General features: G+C 55.3%; 1 protein-coding gene across 10 annotated transcripts in view; it reads left to right on the top strand.

The window, feature by feature from the left end:
• The window catches only part of MYLK4 (myosin light chain kinase family member 4), an 85740-nt gene that overhangs the window by 22435 nt on the left and 48495 nt on the right, over nucleotides 1-14810 (top strand). The window lies entirely within an intron of this gene.

Raw genomic sequence — 14810 nt, 5'->3', positions numbered from 1 at the left:
TTTAACCCACTGAGCGAGGCCAGGGATCAAACTGGCAACCTCATGGTTCCTAGTCGGATTCCTTAACCACTGAGCCACGACGGGAACTCCGGGTGTCCCCATTTTTTCATCACTTTCTCCCCATCCCAGGGACACCCAGCTGTATTCTGCTTGGCCAAGCCCCTCCTGTGAAATCCTCGTGCCACAGATGTCCTCTGCCGCCGTGGACGTGTGTGTGCAGGTCTGTCTGTGCTTTGCACATAGAGCAGGATGTTTTCTCTGCTCCTGCAGAATCAATTTCTCCCCCTGAGAGGTGATACTGCCCCATCGAAAATGCATAATTTATAGTTAAAAAATTCCTCAGGAGAGTTGGGCCTTGTGTCCCTGTGTCTGCACATAAATACCTTGTTTGTATCTTACTCAGCCGGGAGCCATCAGCTCCGCGTGCTGTGGCGCTCAGAGGAGCCCACTCGACAGGCAGGCTGCTCGGTGGCCCCGCGCCTCTCCGTGGACCTGGCCCAGGGCATGTGGTCCTGCTGTTGCCCACGCCTGAACCATGCTGGGCTCCCATGGGAGGCACTGGAGCCTTCACCTCCACGTGGAAAGGAATGAGTTAATTCCCAGCCGGGAGGTTTGGCTTCCAGGCGTTTTTCCCAAAGGATAGGTCAGCAGATGGATGGGCTAGTTAGGAATGCTGAGGGTGTGTTCTTAAATAAAGTGTAGCTTTTTAACTGTAAAGAAAATGCCCCTGAAGTCAGATTTACAGCATATCCTCTCTTTCCCCCATTGCTAATGGTTGTTTGGAAGTGGGGGCAACCTCTGGTCTTAGAAGTTCCTACGGGCGCGGAGTTTAACAGCTGCCTTTTCAGGGCTTCAGAGAATCCCGTCTGGATGTTGGTTTGCATCCAGGACGTGAGACAATCGACAGGTTCTCCAGCGCACGGGGCGCGATCCCTGCCGTGAGAGGGTCTGGGAGCCCCAGACCAAACACAAAGGAGACTCCTCTCTATGTTTGTGTTCTTGGGGACCCCAGAATGATTAAACTCATGGTAGGTCTATGTTGCTGGCTGCAATGGGAGAGAAAAGTTAAGTCGCTGTAACAACGTACGTAAATGTTGCAAAGCCAGTCTTGGTTCTTAAGGAAGAAAATGATTAGCATCCTTGAAAATGAAATTCCCAAGTACAGTTGACCAGACCATGTCCTCATCCACCCCGCCGAAACGTTACGGTTGTGAAATCACATTTCTCTTTCATGTCGCTCTTTCTCACCCCCGTCACGATTCTCGCTCTGTCTTCACACTCCTAGTTGATTCTGTCATTTACTAAGTCCTTAGCAAATTTTAGCAAATCAAGACCAGAGCGGGCTCACCGTTTAGATATGCTTATTCCAGAATTTCAAATACACAGCAGCACGCAGGTATATAAATTTTTTAAATGGTCTGTTAGTTTGCAACCAAAGATCACTCCACACTGCTAGTAAGGAGGTGCTGCCAGGTCAGCAGGTGGACGCTGGCCTCAGGACACTGTGTCCAGGTCTTGGTCCTGGGCCCCTGGCCACCTTGGGCTTCATTTCTCACCCTCTGCCCAACATGTAGCCCTGATAACAAAGGCAGGGGTGAGGAGCAGGCAGCAGGGGAAGAGAGGCCCAGAGCCCCCGCTCTAGACCCAGACCCATAGAAGACCCCCCGACAGGTCAGATGACCTGGGGCCCCTCATGTGCTCCCGCTGTTGCTCCTGAGGGCCACCAGAAGGTGGAGCCGGCCGGGAGCCTTTGTGCAAGGCTAGGATTGGAACTGGGGCCTGGGAGTTGAAACAGGGATGCCCCCCAGGTCGAGGCGCCAGACAGGACAGCCTCAGCGGATGGAGGTGGGGGTACCATCCATTGCCCCTCTCGTCGGTCCAGGGCCGTCATGTCTGGGTGAGCTGCACACGTCGCTAGAACTTTGCATCAGAGGAAGTGTCCGATCTGCTAGTCCACTGACTGGGGACATGCCAGGCACCCACTTGGATGCCACCTGGCGCTTGGGCGTGGCTCCTGGCTTTGTCCACAAGGACCTGGATGAGCATGAGTGCGGGCTGCTGTGGCACTCCCATGACAATGGCTATGAAAGGCCTGTGTCTTGGGGCCCAGGAGCAACCCTGGAAGTAAGTGCATCCAGCCCCTGCCTGGGGAGAATTTGAAGCCCAAGAGAGGTACAGCAGACTGGCCCCCGATTCCAGGGACAGCCCCTCCCCCAAAGACAGCCACGCCCGGGCTGCTCTGCACCTGCTTTCTCGTCAGAGGGCCGGGCAGCCCTTGGCGTGGTTGCTGTCAGGTTCAGTACAGTGGCTACAGGGCAGGCCTGGGCCAGCGGGCAGAGGCCCCATAGGCCCGCGGCCTCTTGTCTTGGCACCACCCCTTCCTGACCACTACCCCCTGCTCTGGGACTGACCCCCTCTCCCCGCACCCCCACCCCAGGCCTCAGGCTGGGGGCTGGGAGTCTGAGCTCCAGAGGGGGCCTGGTGTCAGGAGTTTCTGCAAAGAGGCAGAGACCAGGCTGGAAGTGAGGGTGGGTGAGCCCCTGTGGTTTGCCCAGTTGATCTTTAGCCTGTGGGGTTTGCGCCCCACACGTGAGCAGTGAACACGGGTGTTGGCTTTTCCTGCCCTGGTGCTTTTCGTACCGTTCCCGGTTTATCTGAACTGACTTAGGACAGGGCAGGCGTAGAAATGAGCTATGAAGACAGGGTTTTAGTTCCTGAGCGGGGCAAGGGCCCCACCTTCTGTGCGATGCTTTATGCCGGCCCGTCCCCTGCCAGCCTGCGACCCTAAGGTGGCTTTCGCACTGTTGCTGTGGGTGGGGCAGCGCCCGGCAGGGGCCCTGGGGTGTAGCAGGCAGGCAGTCACCTTGGCAAGCGCTGCTCTACCCTGGGCCTGTCCCAGGTGCCTGTCTGTTCCGGGCCCACGTCCAGCTTGGGTGTCCTTGAGTCCAGCAGATGTGTGGTTTGCAGGGCGGTTTGCGCGCCCTGGACACCAGGAGGTAGGCGAGGAGGCAACAGCCGGAGATGGAGGTTTTTCTTGGAGCTGCCAAGTGACCCAGAACTGTCGAAGGCCCCACCCTCCTGAGTCTCTCAAGCCCCTTCTGTTCTCTGGAGGGGGGGTCGTTCATCACACCGCCCAGCCTAAGCCCCAAGGGAGGTGCCCATGCCCCCAGGTTTTCCCAAATAGCTGGAGAAGGAGAGGCCGGGCCGGGCAAGGCGACGCGTGGGGGGCTGCAGTGTCCCTGGGACCAGCAGCTCTCAAAGTGAGGACTCCTGTCATTGCATTTTACCTGCTTAGGATTTATGCTTTAAACGAGGCTCTATTTATTGAGCTATTTTCTTGAACAATCAGGCAAATGGCGCTCGCTGGCCTGGGGGACCCTCAGGCTCTCAGAGGTCGCACCGCAAAACCGTTTTCAGAGTAATTCTAACTTGCGTTTGCCTTTTCCGCTGCGCCGTCCTTTGTGCTGATGACGAAAAGGCGATGGTGGGAGAAACTGCTGCGCCGCCGCACAAAATCCAGCCGTGGCACCAGGGGGCGCTAGTCGTCAGGGCGCTTACCGCCGCGCACGCGCAGCTTTTGCTTTTTAGAGAGCCTGTCTTCCTTAGGGAAGTACTCGGTGGAGCAGGAACATAAATGCGTTTAATCAACCTGTATCAGAGTCTAAGTGTCCCTGTAAATCTCTGTGTCTGGATTCGATGTTATTTACTCCGGGAGGACCACTGAGCTTCCACTGCAAAAAGATCCTCCCGTCATCCAGGCCGAAGGCAACTCCGTCTGGAGGGCAGACCCTGCGGGCCCAAAGTCCAGAGCCGTTTCACCTGTTGGTGGTCAGTGGTGGGCTCAGAAAGAGGCAGAATCTGATGAAACAAGGCCACTTGTTTGGAGGGTGTGTAGTCTGCAGCTCAGCGCGCTTGCGCAGGTGTTTGTGTCTGGGTCTGCCTGTAGACTGTGGGCAACCTCTCGTTATCTCAACACTTAGAAACGGAAGTGCGAGCGTAAAACTTCATATCCTGTAACCCTCTAGAGCGGGTTGAACTGCTGTGATACTGCAGGTAACTTCCCATATTCTCAAGGCTGTGTTTGCATTCTGCTGCTTTTGCATTTTCTGAATGGCTGCACCCATGGCGTATGGAGGTTCCTGAGCCAGGGATTAAATCTGAGCCGCAGCTGCCACCCATGTCACAGCTGTGGCAACGCCAGGGATCAAACCCGAGCCTCCATAGTGACCTGAGCTGCTGTCGTCGGATTCTTAACCCACTGCACCATAGCAGGAGCTCCTGTGTTTGCATTTTGCCTACTTAGGATTTATGCTTTAAATGAGGATGGATTTATTTACTCTTGTGATTTAACGAACAGGCAAATGGCCCTCGCTGTGTGCCAGGCTCTGCTCTAAGCACTTTGCAGATATGAACTCACTTAAACCCTTTGGGTACCACCCCGATGGGTACTAGGGGTGATAAAAATAGTCACCAACATTCGTATGTGTTCACTGTGGTCCAGGCGCCGTGCTGAGCACCTTTCATCCCAGTTACTCCTCACAAACGTCCCACGAATTCGGTATAATTATTTTCTCCATTTTACAGATGAGTAAACTGGGGTGTCGTGAGGTCAGGAACTCCCCAAAGTTAGCAGTTATACACCATGACCCCTCTTTTTGAACAGATTAGCTTGCCCAGTGCATGAAACAGGTAATCCAGTTCATTTGTAGAACATTTAGCAGGAATTTATTCTTCAGGAATTAAACGTTAGGTGTTGGAGAACCACCTCTGATGAGTTTTCTAAGGACAGTTTGCATTATCCTCCCTTTATCTGAAATTCATTTCACCTTTGGTGAGTGCTTTGGGTTTTGTTCTGTTTCTTCGCACAGACTCAGCCGGACCGGGTGGATAGATGAAAACGGTCTGGTTTCATTTTCCGCAGAATTGAGGCTCTTCCCTGGAACCCACGTAACAGAGACCTCCAGTGGGAGGAAGGTGCGAAAGTTCCCGCAGCCCTGCAGTGAAGTCCCAACACCTCTGGCTAATCCTTCCGACTGCCTTAAGGACGTTTTTTTTAGGGAGCTCCCTGGGGGCCTAGTCGTTAGGACTCAGTGTTTTCCCTGCTGCGGCCAGAGTTCAGGCCCTGGTCTGGGAACTGAGATCCCACATCAAGCTGCTGCACGCAGTGGCCAGAGATTTTTTTTCAATGAATAAATTATGGTTGATTTCAATGAATAAAGTATGGTTGATTTTCAGTATTATACTAATTACAGGTGTACAACATAGTGATTCAATATTTGCATAGATTACACCCCACTTAAGGTTGTTATTATGTCCTTGTTGCTCATCTACTTTCACATAGTCGTTTGTGCATCTTAATCCCAAGCCCTTATTTACCCCCCCCCCCCCTCGCGCTCTCCTTTCTCCTCACCACTATCTGTTAGGAAAACAGATATTTTCCTAACCTCTGTTTGTGAGTTTGTTTCTGTTTTGCATATACCTTCATATTTATTATTTTTTAGATTTCACAAATAAGTCATAACATACAGTACTTGTCTTTCTCTGTCTGACTTATTTCACCAAGCATAATATCCTCTATGTCCATCCATGTTGTTTCAAATGGCATTATTTTGTCCTTTTTTATGGCTGAGTAATATTCCATTCTATACGTACCACATCTTTATCCATTCATTTGTCGATGGACCTTTAGGTTGCTTCCATGTCTTGACTATTGTACATTGTGCTGCAGGGAACATTGGGGTAAATGTGTTTTTTCAAAGTAGAGTTTTTGTTTTCTTCAGGTATACACCCAGGAGTGGGATTGCTGGATCATATGGTGGTTCTGGTTTTCATTTTTTGAGGCATCTCTGTGCTGTTTTTTACTGGTGAGCAGCTGGTTCAAACCTGACACAGGTAGAGTTTGCAGAGATTCACAAACACTCGAGTTACAACAGTTACCGTCACCGATACAACAAAAGGGCAGGAGAGATCCCACTGTGCCCTGTCAGGAACCGCCGTCACCTGATATTTCCCATGGGGTGTGATCAGGCCCCACTCGCCCAGCTGTCGGGTCCCCTGGGAAGCTGCCTGCTCCCCCTCCCGGCCGCTGACCCTCCTGACAACCGTCCCTGCCCCGAGCTCCGAAGGCCACCCAGGGTTCACATGGAGCCATGCGTTCTGTGAGGTTGTCTGGGAATGGAGGAAGGATGGACACTCACCAGGCACCATGTCTGAGCTGCAGCCTGTCCAGCAGCAGGCGACCGCTCACAACCCAGCTGCTGTTTCCAGTTATTCGGTGTCAACATGACCCGTTTACGTGATCACCTCACCTCGTGGGGGTGAACAGCCGGCTCTTCTCCCCAACACGCGATGGTGGAAGTGGCATCAGGCCGCTCCCGGCTCTGAGAGGTGGGCCTGCGGGAGCAAAGGCAACAAGAGCGGCGCCCGGGGAGCACCCAGGAGGCGTTAACGCACGTCTGAAACCTTATTCGCATTGATGGTTAATCCCAAGAGCTCCCAGGGTTTATTTGACGCTGAAGGCTCTGCTTCCTGACTCATACTCACATCTCCGGGCGCGGCAGGTGCCCCTTGGGGAATGCTGGTTTAGAGAAAACCCGTGAGCGCCTTAGGCGTCAGAGCCCTGGGTGCAGAGCCCCATGGGAGCCCTCACTGCCTGTGTGCCTCAGTCTTTCCACTTTGGTTCAGCCAGGTGGTGCCATGATGCCAGGCCGGCAGGACGAGTGGGAGCGGGAAGTTTGCTGCAGCTGTTAGCAGCTGGCGTGGCCTGGCGCGGAGATGCCATCCCACATTCAACTTCTCCTCCCTCTTCTTCGCTCTTCACAGCTTGCCTCATTCTTCCCCCTCCTCTGTGCCTTTAGGGATCCTTCCGTCCTTCCAGGTCAGATTCTCATCCCGTCGGAATGCGCTGGATTCCAATCTGACCTCCCCAGGTGGCACTGAGCGCATCACCCTTTGAGCACACGGGTTAGATACCCTGTGCCGTTCGTGTGGGTCTTTGGGGTGCCTTTTCTGGGACCTACCTTGGCTTCGGGCTCTGCTCCTAGAAAGCAGCGGCTTGTTCCCTGCCTCTCTTTGTATCCTTCACAGCGTTTTCATTTGTGTCCTAGTTCTTAACGGCACAGTCTCGGGACAGCTTCGAGGGGAGCATAACACCAGTTTACTTACTTCAAGTTGTGTCGCACAGACTAATGAGTGGGGCCAGCCTCTAAGGAGCAGTGTGTTTGGAATAAGATCAGCGTGGGACGCTCTCCCCAGGAGGATGTACATCAAGGGAGCTTTAATCGCCCCTGGGTCGCGGAGTCGCCTTTGACCGGTCAGTGTGACCCCCTGTGCCCTCGCCGTTTAACCCTCGGATCAGCGTCCGTGGCGGGAGGACAGCTGTGGCCCGGATACCTCTGCCTCATCCTGCCGCCTCGTCCTCCCAAGGTGGAATTCCTCTGTGGGCTTGTGCTCTGAAAGGGCTCATAACAGAGAGTGGAAACCGTTCACCACGAGGGCTCTAAAACGGGGTCGTGGAGTTCCCGTCGTGGCGCAGTGGTTAACGAATCCGACTAGGAACCATGAGGTTGTGGGTTCAGTCCCTGCCCTTGCTCAGTGGGTTAACGATCTGGCGTTGCCGTGAGCTGTGGTGTAGGTCGCAGACGCGGCTCGGATCCCGCGTTGCTGTGGCTCTGGTGAAGGCCGGTGGCTACAGCTCCGATTCAACCCCTAGCCTGGGAACCTCCATATGCCGCGGGAGCGGCCCAAGAAATAGCAAAACGACAAAAACAACAACAACAAAAGACCAAAAAAAATAAAAAATAAAAAATAAAACGGGGTCGTGATGATCATTGTACAACCAGAAATGTGCTAAAATTCACTGGTAATTAAAAAAAAAGAAGAAAAAGCAACGAGGGCCGAGAGGCATTGCGTAGGTCACAGATTCCTAAGTCCGTTCTGAGAGTCTTTATCCAAGAGAGAGAGTAAGTTGGTTTGAATGTAGCTTTTATTTGCTTGTTTCTTTTATGTCGTCTGCTCTTCCACGGTTGCTGTTTTCTGTGTGCCCAAGGTGGTCATTCGTGACAAAGCAGAGTCCTCTTACGCCCGGAGTGGGACGTCCATGGCTCTCGCCAGCATCCCCTGGGAGCTGGTTTGAGATGCAGCTTCAGGTCCTACCCAGACCTGCTGGGTGACAAGGTCCCTGGGTGACTCTGCATATTAAAGGGAGAGAGGCACCACAATATTTGTTAACTCCTGTAACGGAAAAATGAAAGATTAATTGAAGTTTACTGTAAAAAAAATGCTTAGAGAAGAAGAAACATTGATTACTGCAGGTGGTACGTGCTTACATACATGCGCGCACACCCCCAGAATGCCCGTGCGTATGTGTGCACGTGTGTGTGCACGTGTGTGTGTTCCTTCCAGGGATCTGTCAGGCTGCTCCTTGGAAACCAGGCAATGTCCCTTCCTGAACATTTAAAGGACATATTTTCCGTGGTAAAGTAAATATGCTAATAATAGTTCTTTCTGTTGGATTTCCTGACAGACAAAATACAAGGCTTGTACTATGGCCATTAGATAAGCTGGGCTGGGGGACTGGTGAGGTCCCGGGCATGGCCCGCCTCCCCTTGACTGTCACTGGGCTTCTCAGAGGTGGGTCTGGGCCTCGGGTCCTTGCCCCTTTGAAAGGTGGTGGCTGGTGGTGAGACACAGTGTCACGGAAGCTCCGTGATCTGCCCTTGTCGTGTGTCCCGGGGCAAGGGATCATCCGAGAGACTCATCTTGTGACCGAGTTGCTTCTGCAGACGTTTCTAGGGTGCAGACCTGAGCACGGGTGGCGTGAGGTGGCCGGAGCCGTTGTAGCTGCTCTTGCAGGTCTGAGGGTGGCCCTATTTCCCAGGGTCAAGGGCAAATGTTACTGGGTCTGGAGCTCTTGTTTGGTCCATGAGGGCTGGCCGGTTGCACGTTGCCCAGTGTCCAAGAGGGAGAAGGGCCTGTCTCTGCGAATAGTGACAGCCAGGCCGACCTTCCTTGAATCGACTTGAGAAACAGAATGAAATCCAGCCCGAGTGCTATCATCCCGAGACACAGCCACAAATAGAAGGAGGGAGCGTGTGGGGACAGAGGGTCAGGGGAGGTGGCGACGAGAGTTTGGGAGGACAGCCAGGTGCAGGTGGAGTGAAGGCCAGGCTTTCTGCCGTGCGAGGTCACTTTGAGCTGAGGCGAGCACCGGTGCCATCCCTGTGGCCCTTCCTGCCACACGCTCGAGGCTCCCAGTTTCAGGGCCACCCTCCCAGAATCTTGGGCCCACACCTGCCCTCGAGGCCAGCGGCCTCGGGGTTCCCTGAGTGTGGCTGGCACAGAACAGCCATCCCGGGGCGCTGGGAACGGGCCAGGGAGCTCTCCAGACCAGGGCCCAGCTCAGACGGGCGTGCTGGACCGTGGGCCCAGGTGGGGATTTCTGTGACCGGAGAGGGCAGGGCTTGTGCCCAGCTGCTCAGGCCAAGGGGAGGGACTTACTAAGGGCCTCCCACGCACCCAGACGCCCGCCAGGGTCTGCAGAGGAGGACAAAGAGCCCGGCGTGCCTGGCTGTGCGACCGTGGCACAGACACACCCAGACAGCGTGGCTGTCCTTAGCCCTGCACCCCCCGCACACAGCGAGCGCTCGAGGAGCTCCTGGTTTAGTTGAAGTCGGAACCCGATTGTATGAGCGGAAGCCAACAGGATGGGCCGTCGAATCTGCTTCCTGGGGGTCGGTGGTGATTCTCCAAGAATGGGGAGTCCCGGCTGGCTTCCTGGGCCGGGCTGCCGACGGCGCTGGCAGGGCTCCCTCTGCCTTCGCCTGGGGGTGCAGAATGGGGCCGCCCCAGGCCGTGGCCGGCTGCCTGCTGACCCCTCACTGCCGCAGGAGGGCAACGTCATGGCCAGCTACCGTGACGGTCACTCTGTCTTTGCTGCCACTTTCCTTTCCTGACCAATCCCCGTACAACGCCAACTTCAGAGCTGACTCTCCAGGTCCTTTTGGAGTAGAAGAAACTGGGTACTCAGAACTGGGATCTCTGGGCCTGGAGTTTGTCCACCGCCCTGCTGTTCCCTGAGCTCCCAGCGGGTGTGTGTGTGGGGGGAGGCTGGACACCGTGGAGAGTAATGGCCAGGCCCCCCACGCCCCCACAGTCTTACAGAGCAGTCAGGCCTCGAGGGCAGGGCAGACGCGGGGGGGTTACCAAATCTGCTCGGATTCAGGAAGGTCTCTGTCTCTCCTGCCTTGGCCCTGAAGGATGGGCAGGAGCAGGGCCAGGACAGCATACAGGAGGCGCTCAATAAAGGCGCAGCGTGAAGGAGGGAGGAAGCAGAGGGGGTGGGGAAGGCGGCCCTCGCAGACCTCCCAGCCAGAGCTGAGTGGAGGGCAGGGGCCCTTCAGGCCAGAAAGCAGTCTCGTCCCCCCCCCCCCCCCGCCCCAAGTTAGCTCTGGAGGCTCCAGGGCACCCCCCCCCCCAGGACTTCTTAGAAGTGAATTTATACCTGGTGCCATTTCCCTTCCCTCTGAAATTACCATTGCTATAATTTTCGTACGTTTTGGGGGAGTAGAAAGCATTACTTAGTCTGGTTTTCCATATAACCCCTTCCGATGACTGCCCTCCTTTTAAATACTTTCTTTTTTTTCCAGGCGATCCAGCCTGAATTAACTTTTCTGTGAGAAAAGGTCTTTCGTGGTTTATAAATTTTAATGCAGGATGCTAAGTGCCAGGATATTTTTGGACCACAACCCGGGCTTTAACCAGCCTCCCTGGACGATGAAACGAGACGGGCCTGGGCCGCACCTGGACACGGTGGCTCTTTCATCGTCCACGTTCAAAGTCGTGACACCTCCTGGCTTAACCTCAGGACGTCAAGAATTTTCTTTTAAAAATCTGTTTCCTGGAAATGGGTCTTTGCTGTGCTAATGGGTAATTTTTCACTTCATATGTTTTTAAGGTGCATAAATTCTATTTTTTTCCCCTTGCAAATGAAAAAACAACCCAGGGTATGGAGGGCACCGTGAGAGCTCCTCTGTACTGAACAGTACAGGCTGTCCCTGACCTGGGATTTAAATATTCCACTAGCCGCTTGGGAGTCGCACACTGCTCCATTCATCCTGTGCTCCCCCCAGACACTGGACTGGTTATTTTGATGGAAAATGCTGAGTAAGAGAATGGGGCCTGAGAATTAGCCTCTTAAGTAAACTCCAGTGTCTTCATCCACAGAGGGACCTGCTTCTGTGGCCATTTAGGTTTTTTTGTTTTTTGTTCTTTTGCTGTTTGGGCTGCACTGGCAGCCTGTGGAAGTTCCCAGGCTGGAGGTTGAATTGGAGCTGCAGCTTCTGGCCTACGCCACAGCCACAGCCACACCAGATACGAGCCACGTCTGTGACCTACACCACAGCGCACAGCAGTTCCGGATCCTTAACCCACTGAGTGAGGCCCGGGATGGAACCCACATCCTCCTGGATCTGGTCGGGTTCGTTACCACGGAGCCACGGTGGGAACTCCCGTTTGGGGTTCTTTATTCACCATGCAGTTAAGGAAAGCCGTTTTTTGTTTGTTTGTTTGTTTTTCCTGTGTTTTCTTCCCCTGCGCCGAGCAGTCCCCCTCACTCCAGCTGGCAGAGGTTCCCTGTGCAAAACTTAAAAACCACTCCCTCTGGGCAGGTAGATTTTCGGGACCTTCTCCCACGTCCTGGGCAGGGGGCCGACACCACGGCCAGCTGGTGACGCTGATTGGAGAGGTCCCTTCCGGAGGCTCAGCCCCGAGAGCACCTGTGTTCGACCCCAGGCAGCTGTGTCCAGGTGTGAACCACACACCGTGCACGTCTGGCTGGCCAGCCAGCCATTCCTTCTCGCCGATAGATTTTATTCCTGAGACTCTAAGTAACACACCGTGTTTGCAAAAGAGCGAGGCGGGCTTCCTGGCCGGGCGGTGCTTGAGGGGAAGGAGCACCTGCAGGTCCCGCCTGCTCTCCACATGGACAGGGGAAGCTCCTTGGGGCCCAGAGGTCCTGCGGGGGAGCAACTGCTGGAGCCACCCTCCTGCGTCAATGAAAAATCCCAGGGACTGCTGCCTCCAGGGTAGGTTTTCATAGGCTCCTTTGTAGTTTGTCAAAAGCTGCTTTCCCAGGGTCTTCGTGTGTAACCGCTGACAAACGCCCGGGGGGAGCCTCCTGGAAAGGCACAGAAGGGGGCTTTCGGTGCCCAGAGGTTCGAGTCTCTAAAACCTGTCTGATGAACCGAGGCCCACCGTCTGGCCCGGCCAGGCTGGCCTGGAGTCCTCAAGAGGGCATCTGCTCAGCGCTGCGCGGGGCGGTGGAGGGGCAGATACGGTTCAGACCCCCAGTGAAATTTGAATTTCAGATGAACAAGGCATCATGTTTGGCATATGTGTGTCCGTATAATATCTGGGACGGACTTATCCCCCAGAGTTACCCGGTGCCTTTCCGAGCCTCAGATTTCACCAGGCCTCCTGCATGTTCAGTTCCACGGTGACAGGCCAAGGCCTGTGGGTAGGGCTGCCCCAGAGGCGCTTTGGGACTGAGAGCTGACGCTGGGACCCGGGAGCCAGGTGTGTGCACAGCTGGTGGGTTGGAAAGAGGAAGGAGAGAGGGCGTGTGTCCCCTGCTGGGGCACCGGTGTCCTTACAGTGCTGGGGGTGTCCCAGCCCAGCGGGGAGGCAGGGGCAGGGGCAGAGCCGCAGATGCCGGAGGCGGGTGGGGCTGTGGGCACTGTGTGTGGTCGCCTGCCGGGGGAGGGGGGCCAGAGAGGGGCCCCCTGGGAGGTGGGGGCTTGAAGGATCGACTTGAAGGTCAAGAAGAAACAGATGTGAGTGTCCGGGTTCCCACGTTGGTGACGAGAAGCCAGGAGGGTGCAGAGGACTTTGGGTCCCTGTGACAACCCGAGGGGGAGAAGTGCATCCTGCGGCCCCTGCTTGGCCCTGAGGCCCAGCCTGACCGGGCGTGTGGGGCAGTGAGCAGAGTGGTAGGGAGAAGGGGGCCCAGCATCCGGTGCCTCTTGTTGGGACTCTGTGATTCAAACTGCGGTACTGGTTACCTTGAAAAACAGACGTGGGCCCTGCTGCTTACGACGCAATGACCGTGGAGACGCCACCAAACCTCTCTGTGCCTCGGTTTACCTGTGTCGACTGGTGGGGAAGACAGCCAGGCCGTCGTGGGTCCTCAGAGAGTGGTCTCTCTGAAGAATGATCTGCCCTTGGTTCCCGAGCCCCACTCCACACCTGTGACGTCAAATTTCTGATGATTCTGAAATGTTGGAAAGCCTGACTTTTGTTTTCTGTGAAAGAATGCTGTCCTGGAGGGGGGGTGTCTCTGGGGCACAGGGGAGCCCCCCCCAGCCCAGGGCCACCCCCTTTGCTGGCGTCTCCCCCTCTTCTCAGTTTTCATGTTTACCCCGTTGGGGGGGGCGCTCCAGTGCCTTGCTCCTTCCTGTGGCCCGAATCATAGCAGCCCAGACTCCAAACGCCTTGTGTTTGAGTTGTGTCGGGTCTGTTTTGTTTTAAAGGGCGGCAGCCCTTGACTTTGGTTTAGTTAATGGAGCCCGTTCTCGAACATTCATGAACACCAGGAAGAGCGAATGAATGCTCCTTGCTCCGGGGTCTGCCTACATCCTGTGCTCCCCGCCCCCTCCCCACGGGAATGTCACAAGGTCCCCGTTTCAGATAGCACAGCAGCCTGTGACTCGTCGTCTCGATTCAGTGGGCCCGGAGGTGCACACCCCTGTCTTAGGATGTGTGCCTGGGAGCTTGCTTGAGCCTGAATCGCCGTTTGCTTCATCACACGGTAATCACCTGGGACGCCAAGCCGGGGGTCCGGGGCTCTCTTGAGCCTCGCTACTTGTCCCCGCGTCTCGTGTGGCAGCCTGACAGCCCCCCGAGCTGGAGTGAAGGGCCCCAGGGAGAGCACGTCAAGGGTGGGATCCCCTTCGGCAGACACCCGACACGGAGACCTGGCTTCACGCACGCCACGCACCTGCGCTCTCGAAAACTGAAACCCCTTCCTGGGAAATGGCTCCGGCTCCGTGAGGGACCCCCACCTCTCCCCTGCTACAGCGTCTCTGCTTTGGGTTGTCTGAAACCTGAAACCTTGTACTTTTTTTTTTCCTCAACGTCTCGGTACCGTCTTGGGGCGCTCACCAGCAGTGTGCTGAATCCACTGGGGAGGCTGGTTCCTCCCAGCCTTCTCAGAAAGGTCCCGGTGCCCTTTAGCGCCTGGGTCACGTGTGCGCCTGACCGCAATGGAAGCCCCTCACCCTCAGGCACTCCTTCCTCCTCGGTGAACCCTTAAGGTCGTGTCTTGAAGCTCAGAGGCCAGGCGGGCTGACCTCGATGTACAGGAAAGATCTTCCAACGCTTAGGTCCTTCCATCCGGAACAGGCTCCTGGAGACGGCGGGAGGCTGGGACCGAGTGTCCCGGGCGTTGGGAAGGGACTGGAAACGAGAGACCCTCAGCGATGCCTCTCCCAACAGGAGGAGTGCGGCTTCTGTTGGGAGCTGAATTTTGGTGTCTCTTCCCTCAGGACTCAGGAGGGTAGCAACTGACCATCAAGGTCTAAAGAATGAATTTCTGAAGCGTGGTTTTTACTTGGCAAAAAGAAAAAAAAAAAAAGCTTTATTCTTTCTTCCACGCTCCCCCAGGGCTCTGCAGGCCTTTATTTCACTCCTCGGCTGGGGTGACAAGGCCCCAGGCACCTCTCTCCTTCAGCTGGGGTTTGGCTCCCCCTTAGCTGGGTCAAAGTTGAAGCCCCTTTTTCGGGGCCCCCTTGGGTCTGAACCCTCTGGGATTCCTG

This window comes from Phacochoerus africanus, chromosome 9 (assembly GCF_016906955.1).
Source record: "Phacochoerus africanus isolate WHEZ1 chromosome 9, ROS_Pafr_v1, whole genome shotgun sequence".
NCBI lineage: Eukaryota > Metazoa > Chordata > Mammalia > Artiodactyla > Suidae > Phacochoerus > Phacochoerus africanus.
Note: the sequence above shows the minus strand (reverse complement) of the source record. Positions and strands in the feature narration are given on the sequence as shown.